This window comes from Macrobrachium rosenbergii, chromosome 48 (genome assembly GCF_040412425.1).
Source record: "Macrobrachium rosenbergii isolate ZJJX-2024 chromosome 48, ASM4041242v1, whole genome shotgun sequence".
NCBI lineage: Eukaryota > Metazoa > Arthropoda > Malacostraca > Decapoda > Palaemonidae > Macrobrachium > Macrobrachium rosenbergii.
In genome coordinates, this window is record NC_089788.1 from 55,596,623 (window position 1) to 55,605,044 (window position 8,422).

Here is an 8,422-nt window from a genome sequence, read left to right on the forward strand (position 1 = left end):
GAGATGGCTCGACAAAGGGGCAAACAATAATTCAGCCCTTTGTGACAGGAAAACTGACTTGGAGGTGAAATTGCAGTACAAGGCCCTCTTCTTCAAAAGGCCTGTACAAAAATGGGAAGCCAGTTCCTCTGAGCCATCCCTGACGGCCTTGTCCATGCAATTCAAAACACTGGACAGCTCCCCAGGCTGATCGAATCGGGACTTCTAAGCTTGAGTCCAAAGCACCCAAGCACCAGTCCAAGAAATTGAAAACTTCCATGGATCGAAAGAGTCCTTCAGATGATGGTCGGTCTCGGACATCGTCCAAGAAACCTTAGCGGTCGACAGTAGGGACCTCCTGGAAGCGTCGACAAGGCTGGCGAAATCTCCTTGAGACAAAGAAGGAACTCTTGAACCGACGTCCTCACCTGTCTCATACCACATGCCAGCCTTGCCGCAAAGCTTAGATGGAGGAAGGGCAAAAGAAGTCTTGCCTTGTGTCTTCCTTCCTCCATCCAGGCGTTAACCTTCTTGAAGGCCTTCTTCGGTAGCCAGTGAAGAAGTCATCTTGAACAAACCCCGGCGCTCTCCTCGCTTTGGAAGAGGCAAGCTGCGAAGGAGGAGAGAGAGGAGCCGAGGGTTTGAAACTTATCACCGAACAAGTCCTTAAGAAGACCGGTTAACACCTGGTAGTCGGAAGAGACGAGGAAGCAGAAGGTTGATCAAATCCCAAATCAGGCTCTGAATCGCCAGAGACTTCTCCTTCATGAATGGACGAACCACGAGAATCACAAAAAAGACTTTCTCGGGGAACGGGCCTTGAGGTCTGATACGGAAGAGGGATCTGCTTTTGAAAGGCCCTGCAGGATCAGAATGCTCTGGAGCGTCCTGACGAGCAACTAAAGAGGCGTCCTGGCGGCGTCCCTGAAGAGCATCCGATCGAGCCCAACCTAAGCGTCATGCTGAGCATCCTGCCGGCGTCCTGCACGGCAGCGAGAGAAGCGTCCTGACGAGCAGCTAATGAAGAGTCCTGGATAGCTGCTTGCGGGCGCCACGTGATGATGACGAGAATCACGAAAGGGAACTCGTGAGCTGTGAGGACGATGAGGGCGAAGAAGCAGGGGACGGTGTCGAAGAAAAAGGAGCAGGAGAAGGGGACTTCCTGGACTTCTTAACTGGCAAGCCTCAAGTCCTTGCGGCGCCGACGCGGTTCTGATTCCTTCTCGGCAAGAAGAGAGGCCAACTGACGCTGCATATCTCGTGGATACTCTTGGAAGGAGAGGTCTCATATCCAGGAGGAGGGAGAACCTGTGGGAAGAAGAGGGGCGAGGGGACGTCCTTCTTCTTCCTTACAGGAGCAAGAACAGCTCTCTCCTTAGAGCGACTGGGGCGCTCAGCAAACGTCCTCCTCTGAAGAAATCTGGTCCTCTTCTGTGGTGGGAAAGCTTCAAAATCCCAAAAGACGGAGAAAACTGACGTGAAGCGTCTTCTTCTCTGGCTCTCCTCTTCAGCGGGCGAGAGTCCTTACGAGAATTCCACCCCTTACGAGGGGAGGACGCCTCGGAGGACGAAAAGCAGTCCTTAAGGATACGAGCCGGCACGATCCTTGGCAGCCTGGGAAGTGACAACAGGACCTGCCGAAGGGACGCCAGATCGGTGGGAAGCCCCCAGTAACCCTCTTACGGCTTTCGACATGCCTTCTCCTGAGTCCTGGGAGTCTGACAGAGGTCCAGGCCTAGAAGCATTATGGGGCCGATCTGACGCCCCCTCCACAACACTAGGGGAACACTACACTGCACAGCACTTTGAAGCGAAGACACTTTGTTTTCTAGAGCATGGATGGTGTTCATGATCTCCGTCAGGACCAAACCCTCCAGCAGACACAACCTCAGGGCCCGAAGGCAAAACCACAGGGACAGGTACAACAATGTCAACATTAGGGTTATCAGGTGAAGAAATAGAACCCTGACTCTTACACACACTCCTGGAGGAAGACCTCCTGATCCTGTCACGCTCTAACTTGCCGAACATAGGAATCATACAATTTCCAGCTCAGCATCAGACAAAGGCTCACACTCTTTGCAGCGATCATTGATCAAACAAACATGCCCCTACACCTCATGCAAACTGAGTGAGGGTCTACCGAAACTTTCGGTAGCCTCACCTTACACTCACTCACACAACATACTCTGAAAGCTAGCAGAACTAGTACCAGACATCATTCAAGAGCAGTCAAAAGCAAAATCAAAACAGTCCACAAAAAGCGTATGCCAATCCACAAGCCAAAGTCAAAACCAAAAGTCAAGAGAATACTCAAGTGGAAAACTATGCAAGTTAACGAAATCCAGAGGCGGAGGTACTGTAAACAAATGTTAACAGTACTGGTGACAGAGAAAATCTGAATAGAAAATGGGAATGGTTCTAATTCCCGCCACCCAGCGGCGGAATGAGTACTAACCACCTGGCCCACTGCGTGTGCCGTGAGTTTTGAAATTCTGTCGGATTCGGAGAAATACAGCTGTATATATATCTGACAGGTAAGTTTCATGAACAAAAATAAAGTACTGTATGTGTAACATCATAACTTATTGGTAGGATTTCAAAAAGGGTATTATAAAAGTAACCTACCAAACAATTACATAGCTAGTAGTTTAAAATTTATGACAGCAAAAAAAGCTCACAATTCAAAATTCACTGTGAGCAAAGCTTAAAGCTAATGTTTGTTTCTTTGTAGGTAGACTAAATTGCCCACTTCGGGGAAGAAATTGGTACAACACAGCTAAAGAGTTCAATGTGTTGCTGCAAAATGATCAATGACTAAACATTGGTTATTGAAAAGCTCTTTTTTTGTTTTTCACCGGATGGTTGGATATTTTCTTCATTTGGTGAAGTACACTTTTGTTTTTTTAGACTGTAAGTGTTTTAGCTATTAATTAGTTTATTTATATTCAAGTAACATTCCTGATTGTGATTTTCCCAATTTTGACTTTTTTTGACTAATCATGTCAGACTAGTTTGTCTAGTGTTATTTTTGGTACTGCAGTAAAGTCTGCAAGACTAGACTCACTTTATGCTAAGTATGACAGCCATACCATCTGTAGTTCTTGTAGGGAGCAAATTTGCTCGCCTGATCTTAATTGCGAAGAATGTAAGGATTTTCATAAGGGGAAATGGAAGACTTTGCAGACCCATTTAGATAAATTACAACAATGACGGACTGAGAAAGGCAGAATGCTAGGGCTGAAGCTAAGGCTTCTGCTAATTTCGGTCGAGTTAATTCTCTGGGAGTTGATATTGCTGCTTTACCTAACCCTTCAACACTTGTGACCTCCTTTTCCCTATCTCCAGTCTCTGACTGTTCCTGTTACATTTTCATATATACCTGGTTCCCATTCTTCTGAACCCAATGCCATTGCCAGCTTAAATTATGAGAGTGGACCAGAAATTTAATTTGTTGGTCACCGTTTCCCAGATTGGGAATTCAGTTTTCAAATTCACCATAATGGACAAATTTAACTGTGTTGGTGCAGTGTCGAGTGCAGTGTTAGTGGAGGGCGTGATTGTCCCACCAATACTCCTGTACCAAGGTCCCTGCTAAACTCCCTTGCTCACCTGGAAGGAAACAAACTGGCAGTCCAAGGGAGGTCGGTGGGGTTTGCCCAAACTGATCGCTTCTCAACCATGAGCCTGTTGTCCGTTATATTCCCAGGACTCGGGGACTGCCATGGGAAAGGCATCCGCTAATGTACATACAAAATTGTCAAAATGATTCAGACTTTAATGTCAGTGGGCGCTTCCGATAATGTTTTTCACTTGTCAGTAAATTGAAATATTGTGGTAGGACTGCCAATTTGTTGGCGTAACAGGGTGATTGACCCCTGTTATTGAGGACCCAATTGGCTCCTATTCAGTGCCGACTAGATAATATTCTGAGTCTTTTGCAGAAACCAGCCTTGGTGGCTCAGGATCCTATGGACCCTCCAATGTCACCCATTTCCTCTGAGTTTAGGAACCCAATGGAAGAAATTTAACAAAGCCAAATAGTTTCAACGATTCGACTTTTTATGATTCTTCTTGTGTGATCCTTTGTTTTTCTCTCCAGCCGCCCCATCTTCTCCGGGCTCAGCCTTCTATGATGCTGCAGCCTAAAGGAACTGATCCAGGTTACCATGTATGGTACTTTCTTTGTCTAGGAAAGCTTTAGCCAGCATTGACGACTGGTTGTTGGAGAAAAGGGATGTCAGCAAAGCAGTTTTCAGGAGAACTTCCACCTGCAGATTGGTTGGGGTTCTTGCTTGCACTGATAGAACAGTGAGAGACAGACCACCATGAATTGCTAACCATCTTTACCACTGGGGTCCTTAAGAAATGGGATTTATGGTATTTGTTTACCACTAAGAAACATTATTCCTCTCAACGATTCCTTATCATACCTGTTCAATCCTTTAACACAGAACTACAGCTTTTTTCCTCAAGAAACCCTGATAAGTGGGAAGGCATCAAGCCAGTAAGTGAAACTGATCAACCAAATGAAGTCAACACAGGATCTTCTTCTGGTTTTTGTAAAAAATCTTGTCAAGAAGCCTCCCAGCAAGCCTGCCCTTTGCAAGTTTTGTCCTCCGTTTCCCAGTGGGGCAAGACTCCTTCATTTTTGTTAGCAGGTGGAAGACCAGGATTGTGGAACCGTGGGTTGTAAAGGTCTTGAAGGAAAATGCTAATTTTAATCCCTTTCAGGAAAAAACCTCCCAACAGTGACCTCTCCCATCAGCTTAACGGCCTTTCATTAGGCTTGGAGAGGTTTTCGGTCCTTTCTATACATTTCAGCTCTACTCAAGAAGCAAAACCATGGAGGTGTTGGATATAGGCACAGAAGGGTTCTGCAACCATTTTATCTTTGTCACTCCCAAGGACAGGGTCTTCCAGTTTCCTATAAATGTAAAAATAACAAGACCTCTCCACGCCCCTCAAGTTTTTACTTGGGTTTGTACACCCTCTGGTTTTCACCCTCTGGCAAAGTGGTTGCATCTGATGGGGATAAACATATCTCTATACCTAAAGACTGGCTCCTCACACTCCCCTCAAGATCTCGGTGCACTTAGGACCATTTAAAGGCACTTCACCTGCTCAAGATTTAGGATTTTGATAAATTTCAAAGGTCATAAAAACTAGTCCCCACTCAGTCTTTTGTATTTGGGGATAGTGAAAATGATTCTCTGAATTTTTGGGCTTTTGTCTTCCCAACAAGGAATTCAGCATTGCCTCAGGAAAGTCTGGGACTTCATATCTTGCCCATCCTGCTCAGCCAACGACTATAGCCTTCTGGGAACAATGTTTCCATCAAATTCAAAATTGTTCTGTTGGGCAGGTTATACACACAGAGTGTTGCAGTTTTACCTCAGGGCCAACTAGTGAAGGAAGGTCTTCCCGGACTTGTTGCAATCTTCACCATCACCCCGAAATCAAATGAGGACCTATCCAGAGGTGGCTGGTGGAAGACAGATTTCTGTGACAGGGAAGTCGCTGTCTCCTATGAGCCCCAACCTAATGTTGTACTCAAGATGCTTCAGATCTGGGTTGGAGGCTCTCCTCAACGACATGTAGGTTTCAGGGATGTGGTCTCCAGCCGAAAGGAACCTTCATATCAATATAAAAGAGTTAAAGGCAATACGTCTAGCCCTTCAGTGTTTTGCAGCAGAGACCTTCAATAGGGACAGTTAAAAAATTCAAGACGGCATGACTGCTCTGGCCTGCATCAGGAACCTTCAACAGAGGACTCATTCACTTTTGCTCTCAGCACAGCCAAGGACTTTGCCTTTTAGGGCATAAAACAAGAGGATCAACGTTGTGACCAGCTTCATCTAGGGAAGATGAACGTCCCAGGAGGACTCCCATTAAGTCGTGGCAAACAGGTTCAACTGACAGAGTGGAACACTCAATCCACAGGTGTGCACCGACCTGTGGAGGCTGTTCTCTAAAGCTGTTGATGGACCTGTTTGCAACGAAGTAACCATCATCTCTTCTGTATTGTTCCCTGCTCCAGATCCTCAGGCTTGGGTGACGGATGCCATGCTGCAGGATTGTTTGGATCTCGACTCATACGCCTTTCCTCCCTTCAGAATGGTGACGGAGGTGTTGAAGAAGTTCACTACCCATAGTAACACTTCAGTGACACTAGTAGCTCCCTTTTGGCTGCACAATAGAATGGTTCTCACAATGAAATCTTCTAGGACTGCTGACGGATTTTTTTAAGAAGAGAAATCTTCTCAAATATCCGTTTTTCACTGATTTCATCTAGGCTTATCCACTCTTGCTCTGACAGGCTTCAGACTTTCAGGGAGCTTGTCAGAGCAAAAGGAAGGCTGCAGAATGCTATTGTGAAGTGTGGCGACCACTCTTCTGCTGCAGTCTACCAAGCCAAGTGGGCAGTCTTTGGAGTTGGTGCCGAGAGCAGAATATCTCCTCTTCTCAGACATCTGTAGCCCAAATTGCAGATTTTTCATTATTCCTTAGATCCTCGAAGGGGTTGGATACATACACCATCAAGGGGTACAGGGTGATGTTGAATTCTGTCTTCAAATATAGAGGAGTGGACCTGTCCTCTAATCTGGATGTTAGTGATGTGATAAAATCTTTTTTCTGGATCGGGGTCCCGTGTCACCCGGTGAAATAGTCCATTCAGCACTTATTTCTAGGTAATTCCGTTGCTAGATACCAGAGAAAGCTAAATGAAATGCTGGAGTTACTACCCCCAGAGCGAGCTCCACTAGATGGAGTCGTGTATGGAAAAGGGTGAACTACAAAACACGGAACCTTATCCTATAGAGATTCCCAATGTCAAAAGTCCCAACGAGAGAGGTGCCGATACAAGCCCATGCACTACTCAAAGGACTGTATACAAGGCAACACTAGCCGCATTCCATTTTAGCACGTTTTTAGTTCTACACGTAATTTCGTTGTGATCCTTATTTTGTGCTCTATTTTGGATTTTTATGGCATCCTCGCAAGGTTCTTCTTCAATTACTTGAGTACCAGTGTTTTGTTGTTTTTAGGCGATTGAGGCTTCTTATTTTCCTTTAGTTTAATAATTAAAGGAATTTATAACGCCAGTCTCGATCTCCTCTCACGCATCTCTTGACCTCTCTTGGTCTTGGATCGGCATATTTGTTTTGTGTTTTTTTATTTGTATCCTTTTTATTTGGGATGTTTTACCATTAATGATCCCTATCTTTAGTGGGTTTGATTAATTTTGTTTGTTCTGTACCCATTTACTACGAGAAGTGCTGTTTACCGTTTAGGTCTCTGAGCTACCCCTCGGGCCCATTCGCTTTTTTTTTGTGGTTCATTTGGTTTTTATTATGGTAGTGATGTTTAGCGTTTAGGCTATTTGAGCTACCCACTGGGCCCATTCGCCTTTTATCATGGCTTCAGTTACGGGAGTGATGTTTAGCGTTTAGGCTACGAGCTACCCCTAATGTAGATTCGCTTTTATCGTGGCTTCATTACGAGAAATGTTGTTGAGCGTTTAGGCTACTGAGCTTCCCCCAAGCCCATTCGCTTATTATCATGGCCTTATTATGCTTTATTTTTGTCACTCACTTCTCTTAGCCTTTGGGGATCTTATTTTCATTGGTACTGTTATGGTTTTACTTTGTTTTCATAATTTTGTTTATTTTGTGAATTTTGTGTTCCCTTCCTGGTCAAGTGCTGTCTTGTTGTTTAGGCTACGTGGTTCCCCTCGGGCCTATTCGCTTAATTTTGGCTTTATTTTGTCTTGTTTTAGACTCACTTCTCTAAGTGTATGGGAACATGATTTTCATTGTTACATTTAATTTTTGACCTTGTGCTGGATGCTTTTGAATTTTGTTAATTTTGGGATACTTTCATTTAACTGGAGGTCGGTCATGTCCCTTTCACGTCCATGTTGTGTTGGGCCTGCCTATCCTCCTACATGTACCTTACAGACAATTTTTGTTTTATTATGATTTTTTTTTTTTTGAGTTTTTGTTAGCCTTTACCCCTCTCCTAGGCTTCCTTCCTTTACATCACCTCAGTTAGGTTAGCCTAGGGGTTGGCTGTAACACTTTTTCCCTTGGGGAAAAATTGTTAAAGATCTCTCTTATCGATCTCGATCTGTACGTATGAGTTTCATGTCGGTGATCTCGTTCTGTACATGTGTGTTTTATGTCTGGTGCTTCCCTTTGTTTGGTTTTGACTTGGATATATTGCCTCGTCCACCCCTCTCCTGTTTCTCTTTTCACTTAGGCTAATGTTCCTAATAAGTTAAGCTGGAATAGCGAGGGTTTACCTGCGTAGCCTATCTTAGTTCAATCCTTCTTTGGGTTGCTTACCAATGGTGACCGGGAGTGCTCTCCCCACTCCTGTTCACATTTCTTTTACCGACTATATATATGTTATTTTGTGGTTTGAGAGTCCCCTTCTCTCC